General features: G+C 48.3%; 1 protein-coding gene across 1 annotated transcript in view; it reads right to left on the reverse strand.

Annotated features, from left to right (window-relative positions):
• The window catches only part of CUX2 (cut like homeobox 2), a 263849-nt gene that overhangs the window by 239114 nt on the left and 1153 nt on the right, over nt 1-23582 (reverse strand). The gene's annotated exons all lie outside the window — the stretch shown is intronic.

The raw sequence follows: 23582 nt of genomic DNA on the forward strand, positions 1-23582 counted from the left end.
GGAGACCATCAGGGCAGAGAGCATGTCTGTGTTGATCACTAGGGCATCACTAGGGCATAGCCTGCGACCTGGCACATAGTAGGTGCTGGATAAATACAGATGACTGATTGGCTGAACGAATAAATCCCTGAGCCCCAGCCCCTCCCCTCCTCTGCTTCCGTAACTGGCTGTTTCTTCACTGAGCTGGACCCCATAGCTTTTCAGGCCTTTTCTACATGGCCCTGTCTTATCTACTGCAAAGTGTCACGTTCACACTCAAGCACCAGATAAATATTTAATCACAATAAAATGTTCATGGACCCTCAACCAGAATGGCCCTGTGCCCTTCCCTTGGCTTGGTTGAGTGTGTGTGTGTGTGTATGTGTTTGTACACATCTATATTTCCACACAAGAGTCTTCAACAGAAATGTACACCCCAGCACAGGCAGAAAAACACATACATGTGAATGTGTCCATCACATTCATTCAGCACAAATTAAGTGAGAACCCACTGCATGCCAGGCACGAGTGTTGGGGGAAGAACAGTGAATAAAACAGACCCGTTAGGGGCCACACAAGAGCCTGCTATGTGTTAGTCCCAAGTTAAATGCTTCAGGCAAATTCACTCAACTAATCCCAACAATACTTCCTGTGAGAGAGGCATTGAGGGTCCCCATTTCACAGACAAAGAAGCTGAGGCACAGAGCAGAAAGCACTGGCCTGAAGTTTCATTGATAGGGGCAGAATTTGAACCCAGGTCTACCTGACTTTGGAGCAAGGTTCTTGGCCTTGAGAAAAGGGCCAAAGACATAGAACCAGAAATACAACTTTTTTCCATCACCCCAGTGTTTTAAAAGCAAAAACACCTAGAGATGCCCAGGGACATGGTCTGGCTGAGGGGAGAGTGATCCATTCACTTCAGGGAATATTAGGCCAGTAAAACACTTGTTCTGAAGACAGCAAAATGATGTGGAAAAGGCCAATGTCAGTATTAAGTGAAAAGACCACGAAACAGAATCAACCATGGTTCTGATGGCAAACCAGGAAGAGTATATGGAAGCACACTGAAGTGCTAAGCGGGCTGGGTTATTGGCATCTCCTTCCCCTTCTTTTCTCTTTTTAAAACCCTCCACGTGGCAACATGGCTTTCATAAGACAAAATTAATTTTTAAAATCCCTTCTTTTCCTTTCAGTCGTGGGATTCCCTGATAATCCTTCTGTGGCCAACGCCTTCCTCCCTACCCCACAACCCAAAAAGCTTTCCTCAGCTCCTCTGGTCCCCGAACAACTCAGGAATGAAAATAGGTAGGAAAAAGAAGGCAGAGCAAAGGAAGCCACGGTGTTGCTATGTGCAGGGATTCTCGGGATGCAGAACTGGGAAGATGTGTGTGTATGTGTGCGTGCGCGCGCGTGGGCGCGCCAGTGAGTATATGTGCACATGTGTGCATGTGACTGCATGTGCATGTGCCTGTGGCTGAGGATGCCACGGGCCTGTGGCTCTCCAAGCAGTCTCACCAATCAGAGCCTGGCCTCCACATAGCCACAGTGGGGAAAATTGCTGAAGCCACCCCAAGAAAGGGGCAGCAGGGAGGGCATCCCAAGGCAGAGAAATAGCAGGTGTCACCACTTGCTCTCTTTCTAAGGTCTCGAGCTCTTCTTGGAGGAAACATAACTGTCATTTCCCTTCATCTTTATCACTGACACCTGGCCATCTAGAGGATTAATTTGATAATAGGGGGGAAGGGGGAGCAGGCATTAAGCCTCTCTCTCTGCTTCTGAAGGCAGCCGCAGCAGCCTAACTCTCTCCCTGGCTCTCAGAGCAGCAGCCTTGTCTTGTCCACACTTTACAGAGGCCATGGGCTCCAAGAGAACCTTCCAGAGTGGGCTGGACCAGAATGGTCCTGAGGGAAGTGTAATTTGCTCCTCTCAGTACCTTCAAACCAAATTCAACCCCTGCTTCCCAATGGGGTCCCGAAAGTTTAGCAGTTGCTCCCCCAAACTTTCCAGGAGCAACGAAAGTGTTGTGCCACCAACAGATGTTTATCGAGCATCTAAGATGTGCCACGCCCTGTGCCTGTGACAAGAGTCAACAAGACAGACACAAATGCTGCCCTCATGGGTCTTAAAATAAAAAAACAAGGCAAGCAATCACAATGAACTGTGATGTAATAATGATGGGGGCAGCCCCCTGATCCGGCCAGGAGGTTCAGGAAAGCCTCCCAGATTAGAGATGTAAAGGATGAGAGAAATCTGTCAGGTAGAGCGATGGCAAGGGAGTTCCTGAAAGGGGGAACAGCATATGCAAAGGTCTGGAGATAAGAAAGCATAAGGCATTTGTGGACCTCATAATAATTAATTCTGGCTGGGGGAACTGGTGGCAAGGAAGTGTAGTAAGAGATGGAATGGTGGAGGTAGGTGAGGATGGGAGGCGGTGATCACGACAGGCCTGGTAAGCCAAGGTAAAAGGACTTCATCCCCTAAGCAGTAGGGAGCCACTGAAAGTTTTTAAGTGGAGGAGAGGGTGTGGTGACCTGATTTCACTTTTTTACAAAGCTCACTCAAGGCAGAGTTCAGGGTCTTCAACTCTTGGTTTTGACCTCAGAATCAAGCAAGGGCATCTCCATTTGACCTAAGTCACTGCCACCTCTCTGCCATGATTTCCTGGGGATGCATGCCTTCTGTACAGAGTCCTGTGACCTGCCAAAAAGACCACATGAGTTGGGATTGAGGCCTGGGGTTCATACCCTACACATCATCTCTCCAACCCTCAGTCTTCCCATCTGAGAAACAGAGAAAAGACTCAACCTTCCTCCTCCAACTGGGAGGATTAAATGAGTGCATACCTGTCAGGGGCTCATCACAGCGCTTGCTGCTGGGAAAGCACTTCATAAATAAGCTATTGAAATGTTTCTTTTCACCCGTTTAGAGCGCCCTTAAGCACTGGGACAGACTTGGAGACCCAGGGCCCACAGGTCCAATTTGATATTTATGAATAGGCAAACCTGTTGTGTGCCCAGCATTTAATTACTTTCAATTTCTTCCCTGCATTTACATCTTAAAAGAATGTTCACAAAACCCAGGTTTCTGGCTTCTCTTGAAAACCCGAACCATCTGCTTAAACCCACTGCAGCACGGCCCCTCAAGCACCCCTGAAGGCATGACCAACATCTTCCACCCGAGCTCCAACTGTCAGACCAGCTGGGGGGTGACCTCAAGGTGGGGAGTTTCCCAGAGCTCAGGGCGAAAGATGCTAAATCTGGGTAGGGCGCAGGCAGGGGAGGGAGGGGCTGCCTGGCAAAGACCACCCTCTGACAAAAAGGCCCCCCCCACTTGCTGTCCCCAACCCACCTACTCTTTGGTAACATCCCTTCCAAGTTATCGCTCCCTTCCTCCAATATCTAAGGAGCTTTGCCCTCAAAAATTAAAAAAAAAAAAATTCCAGCTCTATGCTGTGGCCCTCAAGGCCCTGTATGATCTGACTCCTGCCATCTCTTAACTTCACCTGCCACCTCCCCACCTCTAGGAGGCAGAAAGCTAAGACTGGGGGATCCAGCAAAGTAAGAAGAGGTTGGAAATAACTTGCCCCATTTTGCAGATTGGGATAACTGAGGCATAAATAGGGCCCTCGCTGGAATCCAAAAGGTCCAGGAATCAGCCAGTAGTCCTACTCCCTTCACTACCAGGGCTCGGCTATCTCTGCCTAGCAGCCCCTCAACAGAGGGGCCCTGGCCTTATCAGGACACTTTCAGGGCATGGTCCTCTCCCACCCACAACCCACCATGCTCAGTGGAGGTCTGCATATTTTTTCAGAAACAAGGTTCCAGAAATGGAAAAGTAACCCTCCTGCCCCAAAAACCCTGCAGAGGGGCCTCCTCAGCTTATGAGCCGCCTCTCCAGCTGGTCAGCGTGGCAGGTGCCATTATCTGCAAGGATGGAGCAAAACGTCCCCTTGGGCCCCACTCTCTCAGCTGCCCTCCCTCTACCTTCTCTTGTACCTGCAGTTTGAGAATTGCTCTGTCCCTGTCTCTCTCTCTGCTCCTCTACTGTGTTCCCCCTTCCTCCCCAGCCAGGGAAATGGGGGTAAAAAATCTCCCAAGATCCCCAATTTAAAATAAAGTCAGATCCTTTTCTCTCCCCTTCCTCACTACCTAATGACCACACTTGTGTGAAGTTGATGCTCTACATAACGAAAAGAGAGGCCTCCTTGGAGAGGGTACAATCAGACAATTTTTAAGATCACGGAGCATTAGACCATTCCCAACTGGGTTTACTAATCAAACAGCCAAATCCTTCATAACCAGCCAATCCCTACAGGGCAATTAAATCCTTCCCCTTTAAAACACTTGCCACACTGTCTGGGGACAGAAAGAAAAATTTGCAAAATTCATTTGATAAATTAGCTAGGGAAAAGAAAGGAGTGAATCAAGCTTTGTTCTTTTCATTTTTTTTTAATTATGGAATTCACAATGCCTGAATAATGTTTAATAAGAACTATGAAAATTCCTAACAGTATTACAACACAACACAAAAGAATTAACCTGGTTACCGTGAAAAATTGCATATTTAATTAAGAACAGAGAGTTCAAAACTATCCAGAGATTTCAAAAGTGCTGTTGCCTGAGGGGCCAAATTACATGCTTCCAGGGCTGCTAACGGAGTTAGCGCGTTCAGTCATTACCCAGGCGTTCCCATTAAGTGACTCTGGGCAGATGACATCAAATTCATTTCAAAAGCACCAGGAACTGAAGCATTCACTTGGGTAGTTTAAGGGAAAGCAACTATCCTGCTGGTACAAATCAGACCCCTTGTTGATAAAGGCAATAATTAAAGAATAATGTTAATTAGCTGCTTTTATTTGAGGGAAAGTATGGTAGTTGGAGCGCTTCCAGGCTGTTGAGGTGGGAGTCACTCTTTCTGGAAGAAGGGGAGGCTGCTGGTGAGAATGGGGAGCCTGGGGGCCCACAGAAAAAGAGAAAGATGGCAGGCGCTGGGGGGGCCAAGACAGGGCCAGGTAAGGAGGATGCTGGCCTGGGCTGCTGGAGGCCTGGGTACCCATGTTGGAATCAGCCTGGTCACCCCAAGGCCTTCGACAGGGCAGCTTGGAAAGCAAGGGAAGATGGTACTGCCAGTATCTTGGGCACTGTCACCATCAGGTCCACTTCCATCATGGCGGACTCTGGCCAATGCAGATCTCCCTGTTCAGCTACTCCCTGTCATGCCCACTCCCCTCATTAAGCCATCTCTGTCACACCCACTCCTCTCACACAACTTCCTGTCACACCTACTCCCCACTTGGCCACTTCCTGTCATACCCACTTCCCTCATACAGCCTCCTGTCTCTCTTCATGGTTTGTCACACTCAGCGCTGAATCACCACCACCATCCTTACTATAGCAGACTGTTTTCCCAAAGACAGCCACCACAATATCTCTCATGCTCTTCCTGCACTATGACCTTGACCTTGACACTCCTCCTATCGAGGGAGGATTTGAACCTGGTCCTTTGTAACTGCTCTTTGAAACTGGGTGGTCCTTTGTAACTGCCTTGACCAACAGAGAAGATGGAAATGACATTAGTGACTTCCAAGGCTAGATCATGAAAACCCCTTCACTTCACCTCGCTCTCTTCAGGACACTCACCCTTGGAATCCAGCCAACATGCTGTGAGGAAGCCCAAAGTAGTCCACACAGAGAGACCACATGGAGAGGGTACATGTTGGTGTTCCGACTGGTAGCTGAGGTCCCAGCTGACAGCCAGCATCAACTACTAGATGTGTGACTTGTCGAGTTACCCCCAAACTTTGAATCTTTCCAACTGAAGCCCCAGATATCACGGAGTGATTCAGCTGTGCTCTGTCCTAATTCCTGACTCAGATTCTGACTCACAGTATAGATAATTGTTTCACCTAGTAAGTTTTGGGGTGGTTTGTTACACAGCAGTAAATGACTGATACATTAACACAAAGTCACGCATTTTAAGAACTGCCCTCATCCCCAACATCTCTCTTTCCTCACAGACCCACTGAAGAGGCCCAGCGTGAGAAACAGATTGGTGGATCTGACCACCAGTGACAAGAACTTCTCCCGAAGAAAGCAATAATTAGCCTCTACCTAATGCCTCTTTAGTCAGCTCTCAATAGCCCCCGAGGCCCACAAGCGCTGGCTGTGTGCGGCGACAGGAAGGACTAAAGCAAACCACAGGGTCTAGTGTGGAGGGGAGAGAACACAGGAAGCACCGTAGTGTGGAAGACAAACTGAGACCCCAACGCAACTGAGGGCTCTTCCAGGACCCACGGCTGGTTCACGGCAGAGCCAGGCTCTGATCCACCTGACTCCAGGGAAGTGGTTTGATTCTCATTAGCAAGGCGCTTAATTAGGGCAGCTCATCAGTATATCCCAGAGAAACAAATTATGCTCTGGCCCAAAGCCACTTACCTGTTAGCAGCTGGGCCAGCCCCAACCCACCAAAGGGGCCATCCTAGGTAGGACGCAAGGGAATGTGCACTGATGGGGCAGCTGGGCCAGCTCTAGGGGCTCGGGGACTGGGAACTGGGGGAGTTGCCTTTCCTGGAGCACCCCACCGTGGAAGCCAAGTGGGAAGCAGGAGTGGGTCTGGGTTTCTCTCCTCCCTGCTCTGGGGAGGCAGAAGTCCTCACCCACCACGAGATGCCAAGATGTTCTGCTCTGCTCAGAGAGTCATTTTTTCCCAGAGATGAATTTCACAAAGTAGGCCATGGGCCGAGGGACCAACCCGCTTGCTTGCAGAGGCTGAGGAGAATACCCTTCAAGGGACAGTGCTAGTTCAGAGAGGCTCAAGGCTGCTGGCCCAAGGGGCCCAGGGTCCAGCAACCCCAGGAGGTGAAGGGCAGAAAATAGGCCTGGCTCCTCCCAGAGTACCTGCATGGTCACCAGCTCTGACCTCGGCTCCTGGGACCCTGACACCCCAGCTGCTTATCAGCGCCCACTCCCGGGAATCCTGGCCCATGCCTGCACTCCTGCCAGCTGGCACTGTTCACTGCGAGCAAGACACCATCACGTTAAGACCTTTACAAGGCAAACCTGCATATACAGTAGCCCCTTCCCAGTTGTACAGTCTCTGCTTTGGATATTCACAGAAGTAACAAGAGGCAGGAGAGCCTACAAACACAGGAGGATCTCTAGAATCAGACTGCCTGACTCTGCTGAGTAAACCTGGGCCAGTCACTTGACCTCTTTGTGCCTCAGCTTTCTCCTTTGCAAAATGGTAGTATTAATAGTGTCTACATCATAGAGCTGTTATGGGAATTAAATCATTTAAATGATGGTATTTAGGGAGCACTTAGAGTTGTGCCTGGCACAGAGCCACTCTTGATAAGTGATAAATTAAAAAACAAACAAAAAAAACAAAAAACAAAACTTCAGCACTCCTCTCATCCCTGAACAGCCATGTAAATTCTGCCCATTTTCTGGAATGGCTATACTGAGACCAGAGAAGGCAGAATCATCTCCACACCAGTCACAAAGTCAGCACAGCTGGTCCCTAGAGTAAGGCTGCTAACTCACATGCCTATGGAGGCTGCACAAGGAGCATCAATGGGACAACTGGGCCCACTGGGGGTTGTGCAAAAGGGAAACCCACTCTCCATTCCCACCCCCATTACACATCTCAGCTGACTGCTGCCCTGTTTGAAATGCAGGCCCAGGGATGCTAGCTCTTCTGCTGAAGAGAAGCCAGGAACCCGAGTTTTAAAAATGTGACCTCTGATCAGGGCACCGGGCGTTCAGCATTCACCAAGTGTCACACCAGTTACTGCAGCTGCAATGTAGACTAATGAGCTCACCATCTGATGAGGGGGACCAGCAAGGAACCAGGGAGTCACCGAGTGGCCTGAAAAGCAGCCCAGGCCAGGGGTGCCCGAGCAGGAGATAGAAGATGGTGCCCAACTCAGCACAGAGTCAGGGAAGGAGGGCTGGGGCCACCAAAGAACAAGGGGAACAGTATTCCAGGCAGAGGGAAAAGCAAATGCAAAGGCTGCAAAGTATGAGGAGTGTGGCAGTTTGGGGATAGGGAGGATATATGGGTTTGGGGAGCAAGAGAGAAAGCTGAGGCTAGAGACTATGCAAGCAGCTGGTAGAGTTTTAGAAGCCAGAAATTCCTGGGGCAAAATCCCATCTCTACTGGGGAAAGGCTGTATGTGTACGGGAAACCTCTGAACTTCTCTGGGCACTTGTGGATTAGCATGTTGCTCTCACTGGAGCAGATGTGCAGTCCTTGGATGGCCACAGAGAAGCCATTTGGAAAGCACCCCTTGAAGGAAGAGAGTTCCTTAGTTGTTTGCCTCTGTGCCACAGCCTGAAATCATCACTCCCACTATTGAGGTTAGAGGTAACAGGGAGCAAGCATGACAGCAGATGACAGAATAACACTTATGGAGCGCCTGGTACATGCTAGGCTTCAAGCTGAGCCCTTCACAAAGATTATCTCATTTCCTCCACACTACAACCCTATGAGGTGACTATTATTGCTACCCCCATTTCACAGATGAGGAAACTGAGGTATGAAAAGGGGCAGTCCCTGGCTGCATCACACAGTGGTGAGAGGGAAGCCAATCTGTCTGTCAGGAATACCTCTGCCCCTGCACCAAGCTACCAACCTGGGGTTTTCCCCTCTAAGGGATCAAGCTGGGGCTAAGGAGACAGGGCAGGTACAGCAGCCAATTCTGAGGAGAAGTACCTGCCAGCTGGTAGTGCATTACCCCGAGTTACCTCTAATGCAGCAAGATCAATACTTGGGGGGCTGTGCTTAGCTCTGGGGAAATCATTAAATGCTACACTAAACTAGTCAAAAAATAAGGGCATGCAAGGAGACTGAAAGGAGCTGCTGCTTGGAGCACGAGCACACAAATGTATACACATACACACTAAGGCGCATGCACGGACAATGACACACACATGAGTGCACACACAGAGTCACCCACACGTGGATGCAGACACAGAGGCGCATGTGCAAAGACACTCAGAAGGACACGAAGACATACTCAGACACATACACATAAACATGCTAATATACACACACAAGGACAGACACACATAAACGTGCGAAGACCCACAAACATACTCAAAAATACACCAAAAAAGATGCAGTGTACACACACAAATACATAAATACAGTCACATGACATTCACATCCATCCCGTTTATTCACTTGACCGATACTTTTTGAGGGCCTACTATGTGCTCAGCCCCCAGCTGCTAGATCCTGGGGACAAGCTGCTTTGTGCCCTCATGGAGGTTAGAGTTCACAGAAGGAGGCAACAGTTGATCAATAATCAGAGCTATGGGTGATACCTGCCGTGGTAAGTGCAGTAGAGATGGGACCCAGCATCTCAAGGGGGAGTGGGGAAGCTGCCCTGAAAAAGTGACATTGAACAAGCTTCCAGGGTGAGGGAGGAGTTGACGGGGGATGTGAGGGAACAGTGTCCCAAGCAGGGGGAGCAGGTAATGCACAGGGGGCTGTGGTGCAGAGGAAAGACATGTAAGTCTGGAACATGGAGGGCACAGCGAATGTGGCTCAAGATCAAGGTCAAGAACAGCAGACACACTAGAATTAAGCTAGTATAATTCTGAAGGTGATTCTGTTAAGCTACGATGTATACAGTAAACCATAGAGCAACCACCAAAAAAACCCTCAAGAATATAGTTAAAAACCATTAAGGAAATTAAAGTGCTACATTAGAAAATATTCACGCAATGCTAAAGAAGGCAGAAAAGGAGAAACAGAGGAACAAAAAAGACATGAGACATATAGAAAACAAAAAGCAAGTTCGTAGATTAAATCCAACTATATCAATAATAATATTAGATGTGAGTGGATTAAACCATCCCATCAAAAGGCAGATTTTCAGACTAGATAAGAAAACAAGATCCAATTACATGCTATCTACAGGAGACATGCTTTAAATTCAAAGACACAAAAAGACTGAAAATAAAAGAATAGAAAAACATATATCATACAAACAGCAACTATAAGAAAGTAGGAGTGGCTATACAGGTATCAGATAAAATAGACTTTAAAACAAACAAAAATGTTACTAGACATAAAGAGGGATATTTTATAATGGTAAAAGGGTCAATCCACCAGGAAGGTATAACAATTAAACACATATATGCAACCAATAAAAGAGCACCATAACACACGAAGTAAAACTGACAGAAATGAAGGAAGAAATAGATAATTCAACAATAACAGAGACTTCAGTATCCTACTTTCAACAGTGGATAGAACAACTAGACAGATGATCAAGAAGAAAACAGAAGACTTGCAATACTATAAACCAAGTATGCAGGGTAGAGACCAGCTGTGCTAAGCCCAGAAGGTCATGCTGGGGCCTTTGCCCCAAAGGCAATGGGGAGCCATTGTAAACGGTTCTTAATAGGTTTTTAATAATCTCACTAACTTCCATATGTCAAAAAGAATGGAGGAGGTCAGAGTCTGTACAGGAAAGCAAACTGGGAGACCAAGGTCCAGGGCGAAGTGATGGGGCATGATGGGTTGCTGGGTAGCTAAGTAGATGAATGGATAGATGGAAGGATGTGTAATTAGATACATGGATGGATGACTGGATGGATAGATAGATAGATGATGAATGGGTAGGTGGATGGATGAAGTCAGTAGGAATAGAAAGCAGACAGCTGGATAAATTGCTGAGTGGGTGGATAAAAATGGATAAGTGAGCAAACTTATGAATGAACAGATGAAATAATATTGGATGGATGGTAGACAGTTGGACACCCAACCCCTGCCAGACTTCCCGTGTGTGGGTGCTTGGAGATTGGACAAAACTAAAGGGTGAGAAGTGTCCTATTTATTGTGTACTCCAGCCCACATTCCCAATAATCCCCCAGGTAGACATCCAACCCCTCTGCTACCCAATAGTGTCCCCATATATGATGGCCAGGACATGGCTCGACAGAGCACCGGCCTGTGTCCTGTGCTCTGATATCCACACCATCTTAGTCACCTCATCTTTTCATGGTACTTACTGTTAAGCAACATTTGGTAACATGTTATAAACCAAACCCACAACCAGAGTGCAAAGAGCCCTTCTCAGAGCATAACTCAAGTCCTGCCCCAGCACCTTGCACCAGTTCTATTTCTGAGGAGAGGAACACAACACCCCTTGCCCACTGCATACCTGCCACGAGAGGCCTCCAGAACACCAGCTAGCCATTTGCACAAGGGAAGCAACCACCCCCTTCCTAAGGAAGCACAGCTGCCACCTTGCTGGGGGCATCAGGTATGTCCCCATAGAAAACTTCTCCCACACACACCCCCAACCTTGAATGATATAGTCCTCAAAACACTTGTACACCCAAAGGCCTCTCAGCACTAAGACCCTCTCTGGGCAGAGATAACATATCAGATTGTCATAGAAGCTCTCTTTTACCTATTTTCCAAACGTTCCCTCCCTTCCTTCACTGTTCCCTATCAGGTGGAACCCAGTGGGAACCAGACATACTCTGGATCCTGTTTCTCCACTGCTTTAAACACTCAATGTCCTCTCACTTCCCTGAGAATATAACCCAACTGAATACAACCCCCTACCGCGGTCTACAGGGCCTCCCTCCCTCTCGGACTTCATCCTGTCCTCTACCCTCCCTTCCCTGACCACACTGTCTCAGCCATACTGGCCTTCCTTCAGTTCCTAGATGTGCCAAGTGGATTCCCACCTCAGGGCCTTTGCACACACTGTTCCTGTAGCTATGAAGTCTCTTCCACCTGAACTTTGCCTGACTGGCTCCTCATTGTTCAGGTCTCAGCCTAAATGTCATCTACTCAGTAACTAGCCTGAATAAACAGGTTCCTCCTTCATCTTGATTTTAGTAGCATTTGGTCGTTTCTTTCCTCCATTCTTTCTATCTCAGTAATTACACATTAATTTATTTAGCTTACCCCTCTATACCCAGCACCTGACACTGTGCTGGGCCCACAGCACATACTAGATAAATATTTGCCATTTGATGAATACATGTCAGGTTCAGAGCAAAGACTGGCCAGACTAGATTCAAGTGCTTTGTGACAATGGATGGCCCCCCTCTGGCCTCAGTTTCCTCTTCTGAAAAATGGGTAACACTAGTACCTACTGCAGCAGGTTGTTGTGAGGATGAAATGAGAGAATGGGGTACTGACAAGCCAGGAAGTAACTCCCAGCCCCGCACTGGGGGGAGGACAGAAAAGTGAGGAGACATCTGAGTCCCAGGGGCCATTCCAGAAGCAGCTGGGCCCCAAGTCTTTGCTTCTAGAAACCAGAGCGATAAGTTAAGTTCTACCATGAAAGGAAAGAGCTTATGGAGCCAAGTATGAAATGTAGAGTGTGGGTGATACAGCCACGGAAAGAGGGTTTAGCAGTTAAAAAAAAGATTTAGCAGTTAAGAAAAAATATCTAAAAAACTTTTTTAATAAAGCCTACAAGTCTATCCCCTTCTTTCTTTATCAACGACACGATTTATTGATCGAGGAGGCCATATCGACTAAATAAATCTTGATAATGACCAAGGCAGCAATCAATACCTGCTTATTATCAGCCCGGGCCGAGAATTTCATTTTGCGAACACAGGCCGAACCGCAGGGCGCGCCACACAGCTCTGGACTCCGGCAGGTAGGCCAGGGACGGATGGCTGGGTGGTGTTCATTTTCCAGGACAGGAGACAGGAATCTTTCTTGTGTTATTAATAACCTCCCACCTGCCACCCTACCCCATGCCTCTCAGGCTTGTGGGTCTGGATTCATTTCCATGAGTTGACAATGATGAGGTCTTTTAAGATATTTAAAAAACGAAGGGGAGGGCTTCCCTGGTGGCGCAGTGGTTGAGAGTCCGCCTGCCGATGCAGGGGACACGGGTTCGTGCCCCGGGCCGGGAAGATCCCACATGCCATGGAGCGGCTGGGCCCGTGAGCCATGGCCGCTGAGCCTGCACGTCCGTAGCCTGTACTCCGCAATGGGAGAGGCCACAGCAGTGAGAGGCCCGCATACCGCAAAAAAAAAAAAAAAAAAAACAACGAAGGGGAAAACACAAGCATAATGAATATAGGTGGGGGAACCCTGAGAGGGGAGCAGGGAGTGGGGGGACTGGCTCTGGAAGAGGCACCTCCGGCCCCTAGTGAGTGAAGGTCAGGGACATGAGTGGCCAACAGACCTGCATCCTGGGTTAGAGTTCAAGCTCTGCTGCTTGCTGACAATATGGCCTTGGACTTAACCATCTGTGCCTCAGTCTGCTCAACTGTAAAGACGGGATAATAGTAGTTTTCCTGTCCTAGTGTTGTGAGAATTAAACGAGATAATATCTGTCAAGGGCTCTAAACACTGTCTACCATGCAATAAAGGTTCAAGAGGAACTGTCAGGCCTTTCTGTGCAGAGAGCTTCCTTCTGAAGCTCCAAAGCAAATGCCAGGCCTGCCCTTGCTAAAGCCAGCCAAGGGGCATTTGGAGAGGCCTGGCCTCCCACCCAGTGCCTCTCTGCAAGGATCTAGTCCACCTTGCCGCTGGCTGGTGAGGACCAGGAGGTGAATAACAAACAACAATGATCCTGACAATAATAATAAAAGTAATAATAGCTGCTCGTTTCCTGGGAATGAACATATTCCAGGCCCGGTGCTAAGGACTTGCCATGCTTCCACTCATCAAACCCCCACAATGTCCCCATGAGGTAGAGGCTGTGTATGATTCCCATTTTACAGATGAGGAAACTGAGACTTAGAAAAGTCTAGTGAATCACCCAAGGCCTCCCAGTTAGGAAGCAGCAAGGCCAGGGTCCAAAGTGAGGTCTGACTACTCCAAGCCCATGCTCAAATCATTTCAGGTGCTGCCCCCAGGGCACCCGAAATTCAACAGGAATTACCTCAAACTACCTCACAGCATCACCGTCATCATCATCATAGTTATTATTATTGTTGGTGTTGTTGTTAATAAAGACAATGATTAATAACAGTCACTATCTTGGAAAGGCTTACAGCATGCCCAGCCCTAGGCTGTGTCTGTATTGGTTTGTCGCTCCTTACTTCTCACAGCCTTGAAGAAAAGTACTTCCATCTCCAAACGGTTATAATAGAGAAGCTTTATGAGGGCAGGGACTTGGTCTCTTTTGTTCACTCCTGCACCCCCAACACCTCACATTGCACCTGACACATAACAGGTGCTGAATAATTTTCATTAAATGAATGAATGAATAATCTGTCTCGACAACCCAGGGAAGCTCCATTTTAGACAGGAAAACCGAGGCCCGGACAGAGTCCTTCCACCACAAAAGGAAAGGGGAGACTCCGATCCTGACCTCTTGCCTGACTGTAAACTAGGAGTCCCAGGGGATGCTGAGCAGGAAATCCCCTCAACTCTAGCGTCCAGAGAACTTGATCCCTCTTTGACGCCTGCTGGGTTGATCAGATGGGCCCACGAACCAGGCTTTGGGAGAAGAATGTCATCTGGGTCCAAAAGCGTGTTAACTGGCTATCTGTGTCCCCCATAACAGCCATCTCACCGGCTGCAGGGACCTGCTTTGAGCTGTCTGTGACTGAGGCCACCAAACCACCACTGATGGTCCACAGCCTGCCAGAAATTAATTAATGGATTTATTAATTAGGATGGGAGCCACCTCCCAGGCTGGAATTGGGGTCACCAGTTTCTAAAGCGAGACTCACAGAGCTAAAGATAAATCTTTGTTCACTGTGAGTCTGAGGCCCGTGCCCAATTCCCAATCACAGAGTGAGAGACTTTCAAGAAGGTAAAGGGTAAAGAAGCTGGGGACCTGGGAGGAGCTGGGTCCCCCAGGACCACCCCCCAAGGTGGAGTCAAGGCAGCTGCCCTCACCTCACCCTTCCTGTGGTAACCATCCACTCCATCATCCAAATATTTATTAAGAACTTACTATGTCCTTGCCCTCCCCAGGTAAAGCAGATGGTGGTAAAGAAATGGGGGGAGGCTATTTTGGAAAGAGAGCTTAGGGAGGACATCTCCGAAGAGGTGATATTTAAGCAAAGGATTGAAGGGACTGAGACAGAACCAAGGAGATGTCTGGGAAAGCGTTTCCCACACAGTGGGAACAGCAAGTGCAAAGGCCCTGAGGTTGGAATGTTTGGTGTGTTCAAGGGACAGTGAGGAGGCCAGAGTGCTTGAATAAAAAGGGGAGGAGTGGCAGGAAATGAGAGTGAGAGATAATGGAGGGATGAAAAAGGGAAGGGGGGACCTAATCACAGTGGGCCAGGTAAGAACAGGCAACCGGGAAGAGACAACGTTGAGAGTGACACCCCCCAGGCTCCCAACAAGACATAAAAGATACCTCAACTGAGCACTTCCAATGTATTAGGTGCCTTAGGTAGATGTCCAAACCTCACTTCATCTTTCCTGTAGGGAAGTGTGATCCTCTGAGAAGCAGACGCAAAGGGAGGATTACAAGACAGAGAGATTTATCAGGATCAATGCCTGCGCCTGCAGGAGGGAGCCAGAATGAAGGAGAGAAGGAATGAAGGAAGGGAGGGAGGGAAGAAGGAAGGGAAGTTGGTAGGTAGGTTGGCTGGTTTGTGGAAGCATCCTAGACTGCCGAGGAGTCTGGAGCCTGCAAAGGAGTCCTGTGTGTCCCAGGAACAGGTCTGCTTTTAGTCCCTGCTAAACTCAGCTCCTGGCTGTGGCACTTGTGGGGTGATCTCCAAGAGCAGTTATCTGGTGCCACCTGCCTATCACACTCCCTAGAGTCAAAGGTATGCAAGGTGCATTCTCATGGCCGCCACTGGAAGGTACCATTATTGTATCCATCTTATAGCTGAGAAAACCAAGTCTCAGAAAGGGGAAATAACTTGCCCAAGGGCATGCAGCTAGGAAGGAGCAGAACTGGGATTTGAATCCTGACTGCCCCGTGCGTGATCACGAGATAAACAGAGGATGGTGGGGGGCATTTTGCAAAAGAGCAAGAATTGGGCTTGAATACCTTATTAAAAAATAAAAGCAATACCCAAGGCTTTTATGGTGTTTGACAGTTTACTAAGTACCCACTGAGACAGATTCATTCCGGGCCACACATGTGCTAAATAATCTTATTTTATGGTTCATCCTTACTCCCAACTGACAGATGGCAAGACTGAGGATGAAGGTGGGTCCAAGAGCCACTCAGAATCTGTGACCAGCCTCACTGCCTTCCTTCAATTCCTTGCATGCACTATTTTTCCACCCACCTCAAGGTCTTAGCACATTTCCTCTGCTGGGATGCTCTTCCCTGACCTTGTCCTTGACACCTCGGCTGAAGCATCACTTATTCCAGGAAGGCTCCCCCAGACTCAGGCAGTTCTTTTGCCTCCTACTGTCTCAGAATCAAATCCCCCTGTGTGACTACACACCCATCTGTCCAATGAGACGTGCACCCACACCCCCATTGTCTGCAGGCTGGGTGAGAGCTGGCACTCTGTCTTCTGGTTCACTGTGATATCTCCGGTATATTATTATTACTTATAGTATTTATGCTATTTTCTTATTATTATTTACACAGTTATTAGTTATAGTTATAACTTACACTGTGAGTGGTGAATATACATTTCCAGACTGAAGGACAATAGCAGTTATTATTATTAACATTATATAGCACATCTATGTCCTGGGCACGGATTTCACACTTCACGTGCATTAACTCACTTAATCCACAATCCTTAAGGAGGTGGATACTACTATTATCCCCATTTTACACAAGAGAAAACCGAGGCTCAGAAAGGTTAAGTGACTTGCCCAAGGTCACACAGCTGGTAAGTGGCAGAGCTGGGACTAGAGCCAGGCCCCGTGGCTCCAGAGTCCTCACTAAATGTCTTTGGGAATGGGAGGCTGCAGGGCTTGAGTTTGCAGCCCACACTACACCCCTCAGATACCTAGAGCCCACAGACACTCATAATGGACAAGCACCCCGAGTAGGTGCCCCCAGCAGAGTGGCCTCTGAGTGACCACCTTACTCAGGGATACCTGCCCTCGACCTGGCTGCCCTGGTGACCCCTGTGGTCCTGTCTGCAGCACCCACACTCCAAACAGCTGGCTGGACAAGTCTATCGACCGTAATGGTTCCTGGGGAGCCATTTACCCCGTCCAGTTCGAGCGACAGCGGCCCAGAGTCTTAAGCACTGCTTGGCTCCGGGCGTCTCGGGCAGACAACCAGCTCAGGCCAAAGAGGCTGAAGGATTGATTTTTTTTCTCTCTTTCTTTCTTTTTAATGACAAATGCGTGTCCTGGAACTGCTGTTTCATCTGGCTGGACTGAAGGATGGCAGAGGGGGTATATAGGGAAAGGACTGGGAAGGCGGGGGCAGCCACTGGCCCACTTTGAGGGTGACTGAGCTACTGAGGAAAAGCAGAGACAGAGGGCTAATCATGTATATTCATGAAGCTTGTCAAGGGCCTTTTGTTTTTTCTGGAAATGCCGCCTCTTCTGACACTAGGCACCTGGAGAAAGGCAGCCAGTGGCCTTGACAGCTACCCTCCTCATGACCCCTACAGCTGACCTGACCCAGCGCAGACCCTCAACCCAGGGCCTTGGCACCACTGTTCCCTCTGCTTGGCATGCCCTTGCCAGGTCTCCACCTCCTGCCAGGTGTGGTCAGAGCGTTTGATTTATATGGGATACTGGACATCTGAATTTCTTAGGTAACATCTCCTATGTTTTAAATGCTGACAAACGTACACAAAAGTGTTTTTAAAATATTGCACTAATCGAGACAGATACATCCGTTGGCCAGACATAGCTCCCAGTCTGCAACCTCTGTGCTCAGAGCTCCCAAAATATAAGACATCCCATACAATATTAGTAATATATTAATATAGTAAGCCCCCAATGGAGTAAAAGAGAAGAGAAAAAGTGCCCAGTAATCTCTAAAACAAGCTTTCAAGGCCAGCAAGTTCCGGGATCCACTGCTTATTTGGTTTTCTCACCCCTCTCTTACTCTCTAAAAATACCAACAACAATAAGAAGACACATACGGAACAGTAGTTGTGTGCCCAGCACTGTGCTAAGCACTTTCACATTTAAAGTGCTTTAATCTTTAAGAACAACCTAAAAGGTGAAGACTACTGTTAGTCCCATTTAGAGACAAGGAAATAAGGCTCAGAGAGGTTAAGTGACCCATCCAAAATCACATGGCCAGTAGATGATGGAGCCAGGATTGGAAGCCAGACAGGGGCCCTTCACCATCCTGGCTCCTCGTACTTCCCTCTTGAGGGAAAAAGTATGGAACAAGTTTCTAGAACTAAGTTTGATCTACCCCAATACTCTCAACTGAAAAGTGAAACACTTTGGCCATGCCACAGCCATCACATAGACCAGTAGACCAGGCTCAGCAACTATTGCCCTAAGGCCAAATCCAGCCCACCACCTGTTTTTGTAAAGTTTTATTGGAATATAACCATTTCCATTCATTCTTATTGTCTATGGCTATTTTCATGCCATAGTAGCAGAACTGAGTGCTTGCAACAGAGACCACAAAGTCTAAAGCATATTATTATCTGCCTCTTCACAGAAAAAGTTTGGCAACCCTGATGGCAGACCTAGGTGGTTTCCTAAAGAGTCTAGAGAGATGCCACACCCTGAGAAGGTTATGAGGTCAAAACCCTCAGGGAAACACCATCATTAGAGACGTGGAAGCACATTTACACATTAAAGGGTAAAAAGGGTAGTGGAAGCTTCTTCAGGTATTTGGGGTGAGACCAAACGAAAAGAAGGAGCCAGCCACGAGAAGATCTGGAGAAAAAGAGTCCCAGGCAGAGGGAACTGCAAGTGCAAAGTCCCTGAGGTAAGAATGTGCTTGCTGTGTTTAAGGGACAAAAAGACCATTGTGACTGGAGCAGAGTGTGCAGAAGGAGAGAGACTGGAGATGAAGCCAGAGAGATAACAGGGGGCGCAGATTACGGGAGCCTTATAACCAGGGGAAAGGAGTCTGGATTTTAAACTTTTAAGTATGACAGGAATAGATTGTTCATATCCTACAAAACGCTACAAATGATTTTTGTGAATGGATCTGCAAGGCTTAGAAACCAAGAACTCCATCTTAGACATAATTTCTTGTCTCAAAAATTTGTTTAAACGGTCAATAGCTCCCCCTCACCGCCAGAACGGGCCCCCAGGTCATTAGAAGACAACATGTTTAACTGGCACACAAAGTATGTCAGCATCCTTCCCCTTTACAGCAACTAGTACAGCAGACCAGATGCGCACAGCTAGGCCGTGTGATGGATTAAGAAATGGGACGCTTGGAATGTTGGGTGATTCACCCAGGGGTGCTAGAGGCTGCACCTTTTAGCTCCTCTTGGGGCCCTTCCTCTCCATCTACTACCTCCACGTTCCCCGACATCTTCAATATAAGCCACTGTCATTACTAAAGAGCACCCCCAAGACAGAAAAATCAAACCAAAGACTGAACCCTGAATTCCTAAGCCAGGAACAAAGGTAGGCCACCACCTCAGTCCCCTTCCCATGCTCAACCTCTGCCAGACTCAGTCTCTGAATTACATATCTGGAAGCCACCAGAAATTCAGCCCTTTCAGAAAGCAACAGAGAAAACCACAGTTCCTGGACAGCCATGTCCACCATCATCCAGGACCAAATTTAGCACCAGCCAAGGTGCTCACGTTTTAAATCCCATCTGATGGAAGAAAGGTTACCACAACAGAATGTCAAGTTCGAAGACAGAATCCACCTTTTAACAAAAGAGTTTTTTTAAAAAAGAAGAAGGAGAAAGAAAGAAAAAGGAAGGAAAAAAAAAAGAAAAAGCACCATCACCATCAGAAAACCTGTTCCCTCTGGTCAAAATAACACCGTGCTCATCTGAAATAACCCACTGAGACGCTTATTTGCTTCTTTAGGCTTGTCCGTGGTTTCTCGATTTTCTACAGTGAATTCAGGTATTAATAAAAGAAACTTCGAGACCTCCAACAGCAAAAGCGGTCAGGGATGAGACGTTGCTCGTTTTTCTTCCAGCACTCAAAGAGAGAGCCCATCTTCGGGAAGCAATTTCTGTCGAGTTGAGAATCCAGAATTTTGGGATGCCCAGAAAAGACTGCTGAGTTCTTTAAATAAATTCTCAACACCTGTTTCTAGCTCCTTCTGCAAAAAAGGCCCACAGGGTGTGGCTTCCAATGAATTGGAGAGGCAGATGGAATAGGGTCACCCACTGGCTGGACTTGGAAGGGTCCGGGGGCTGACCGATGGTTTGGTCGTCATATTCACAGAGCTGCTGCTAGAAATCTCCCCTCACACCCTCTGCCTCCCAGCTCTCCCTTTCCTCCCCCTCCAACCTCCCACAGCCCTTGCCCAATGCCAGCCATCGCATGGGCCTGGGCCTGGGCCTGGGCCACGCCAAGCCTGGTCTGCTCGTGCTCCCCACCCCGGCAGCAATTCTATTACAGCAAAGTTTCCAAAGTTAGGATTCCGCCAACAGGGCTGATAGCTTATTTACTGCTGTCATCTAAAGAGAGAGGAATTTTGACACATTGTTAAATGATAGCACATTTAGATAAGTCAAGCTGTCAGAGGCTCTAATGGATGTCTAAACTCTCTGTGGCTGATATGTAAAACTTATGCACTTCAGAATATCATAAGGTTATAATATTTTAATCACATCCACGCTCTTTTCTAAACTTTGAGCAGGGAAAAACATTCCATCAAGTCCCATCTCCCAGGCGCCAAGAAACTGAGCCTTCCCAGAAGTTTCTCCAAACTCCTTACAAAAAGTCCAGCTTCTCTCACTCGACCCGTCAGTCTTCCTCCCTAAATGTTCACACCCCAAGCGGAATTCGTACTGTATGATCCCTCCACCCAACCTCTTTCCTCCCAAGAAACGTAGATGTGCATTTGGACTGGGCACCAACTCTTGTTAACCCTCTTCAAAGACAAAAAAAAAAATATCACAGGAGACTGGACCCAGAGCATCATAAAAAAAGTGGCAAAGTGAAGCAGAAAAAGAAAATCACAAAGGTATGAATCCAGTTATGACGATTATACACAGAAAAGCCATAAAAAAATACTGCATTAGTAATGTTCACCATAAAGCAATCTTATAACCAAATGAAACATGCCTAGCATCAACTCTGAGATAGAATTTTTTTCTCTTCTCGTTTCCTGGACTGCTAGCTGCAGAGGAAAAAAAAAAGAACAAGCAGAGAAAGGGAGAAGCAGTTTCAGGGATCCTGGAGTAGGGTACCAAATGTCACAGCATCTTTACCATCATCAGCCCTCAAGTCATTAAGACTGCTGACTGACTTCCATCCTAGGAAAACAGCCCCGCTGTGTCCAGAGATGGCACTGGAAGAAATAATAACCGGACTGCTTCTATATTTGAAAAATGTATACTTCCGGAGGGCTGTGCGCAGGCCGGTACAAGGTCACCTTTCTTGCCAGGATCAGGGTGGCGTCAGCAGCATGGTCTGGCCTGGGGACACAGGCCTCCTTTGCTGCCTCGGCCACTTTAACACTCAGCAACTAGGCTGCATGAAACCACTGAATTGAAGCCACACACCTCACACTCATAAGCAGCTGGGCCACGTGAAGAGTGGGCCCAAAGCTCTTGGCCTGCACAGGGCCTGGGGTGGGGACCCACCTTTCCTACCCAGATCTTGGAACGAGCCGGCTGAAGTTTTCCCTTCTGGCTATCTCCCAGAGGAGAGGAAAGTGGGAAGGGAAAAAAATGAAAACAAAAGTATGGCACCAGAGTCATTAGCATTATGCACAAGAGATGATCCCAGGCAAAAGTGCTTAGGCTCATAATCTGTTTCCGACAAAATGCCATCAGTGAGAATACGCGGGGTTGCAGGGGGAGGTGTCGGCCTACCGGGCAGGGGAACAACTGAACATTTCAGGACAAGGGTGGGGACCACAGCAGATGTGAGGGCCTCAATGTTTACACTCGGCCACCGCTGCCACATTTACCTCTCTGCTCTCTAAAAGTGTGCAGCTTTTCAAACTCCCACAGGGACCCACACACACACTTAATATCCATGTAAATGAGCTTAACCCCTTCCCCAGAGCCTTCTCCTTTCGTGCCAGACACACCAGCCATTGTCTTAATGAACACACCCACCCCTCCCACACCCTATGTATACACCCTGTGCAGGGAGACGTCTTGGCCCTGTATCCCCATCACCTGAACGAGGCTCTCCACCAACCCCACCTTCATCCTTTCCAGTTCAAATTTGCTTTTCCACCTCAGCATCTTCTAAAACCCTAACAAAGGGTTCTCAGATCAATGACAGTCCAACTGGAATCAAGATTTGGGTGACCCCAACAGCTCCACAAAAGACCCCTGAGCCCGAGAAGGAAAAGAGTGAGGTTCAACACCCCCTCCACTCCAGCTCAGAAATCAGCCCCCTGGGAGCCGCACCCACCCCTCAGCATCCAGCCCCAGGTCTCACTCTACCTCCCGGTTGCAGCCCAAGCTCCCCGGATTGAAAACGAGTTATCTAATGAAAATTGTGTTAACTGACATTCTGGCCAACCGGGAGCAAATACCAGCGCTGCAAATCTCGCCACGGAAATTTTCTCCAGCCCAGAATAACAATAGGACCCTGCAAAGGGCTTTCACCAGCCCTTCTGGTTCCTCTTCTCTCATCTGCCACGTTCTTGTCATTCCTTATGTTACAGAACATCAATCATAAATAAAGACGCTGTCCCCCAGCCGTGCCCGGGTCTCATTTACAAACATTAGCAGGGAATACAATTACCATTGGCCTTCGTGCCAAGCCCAATGTGGCTGCCCAACTCTCTCCCGTTCGCTCCCTCTCTCCCTCTCTCTCTCTCCCCCCATCCCCCACTCTTCCAGAAAGGCCACTTTAGCATCATTTAAACCAGCAAGCACAGCTCACAGCCCTGCCCGCCTCAGCTGGCCACCAAACTGTAGCCCCAACTCGAGCGACGACCTGGAATTGCAAGGCACTCGCAGTTATTAACTGCATGCCTGAGTGCCCCGATTTTCTCTCCAGCTCAATGGCTTTGAGGGAGGGGGCCTGCAGGGAGTGAGGAGTTAGGAAGGAGGGGGGTTGGGAAGCCACCAGGAGGAAGGGGGTACTGTAACTACTTATCAGAAGAAACTTGACGAGATTTGCAGGCGGATTAAAAAAAAAAAAAAGTGGGTCCCTTTTTATCTCCAGACTGATGCTCTCCCTTCTTCTGAGAATGTCAAGGCCAAGGCAGGATGCTTTAATCGCCCGTTATCAGCACCACTTCCCCGCCCCTTGTTCCCACCGCACCTTGGTGAGACTCCTGAGTTTGGGGGGCTTGTCTGGAGCATCCTGGGGCACCTGGGAAAGGACAGAGGCTAGCGCTGTGCCTCCAGCGCGCAGCTCTCTGAGATTCCACCCCCCAGCTCGGCCTCCTATTGGGTCAGCAGAGAATACCCCCAAATCTGGAGGAGACAGACTCCCAGGAAAAGGTGGAATGGGGATAAAGTGCCGGAGTTTGGGAGGGAGTCACTCTAGGGAGGAAGAAGGAAAGAAGAGAGAGAAAGAAAGAAGAGGCTGGAGAAAGGAGAAAAGAGAGGAGTGTCGGGGAGGAAAAGCAGGAGGTAGAAGACAGCTAGGGAATTTCCCATTTAAAAGTTCCTGTGGGCCCGAGAGCCT

The sequence above is a fragment of the Stenella coeruleoalba genome (genome assembly GCF_951394435.1).
Source record: "Stenella coeruleoalba genome assembly, chromosome: 14".
In the NCBI taxonomy this organism is placed as follows: domain Eukaryota; kingdom Metazoa; phylum Chordata; class Mammalia; order Artiodactyla; family Delphinidae; genus Stenella; species Stenella coeruleoalba.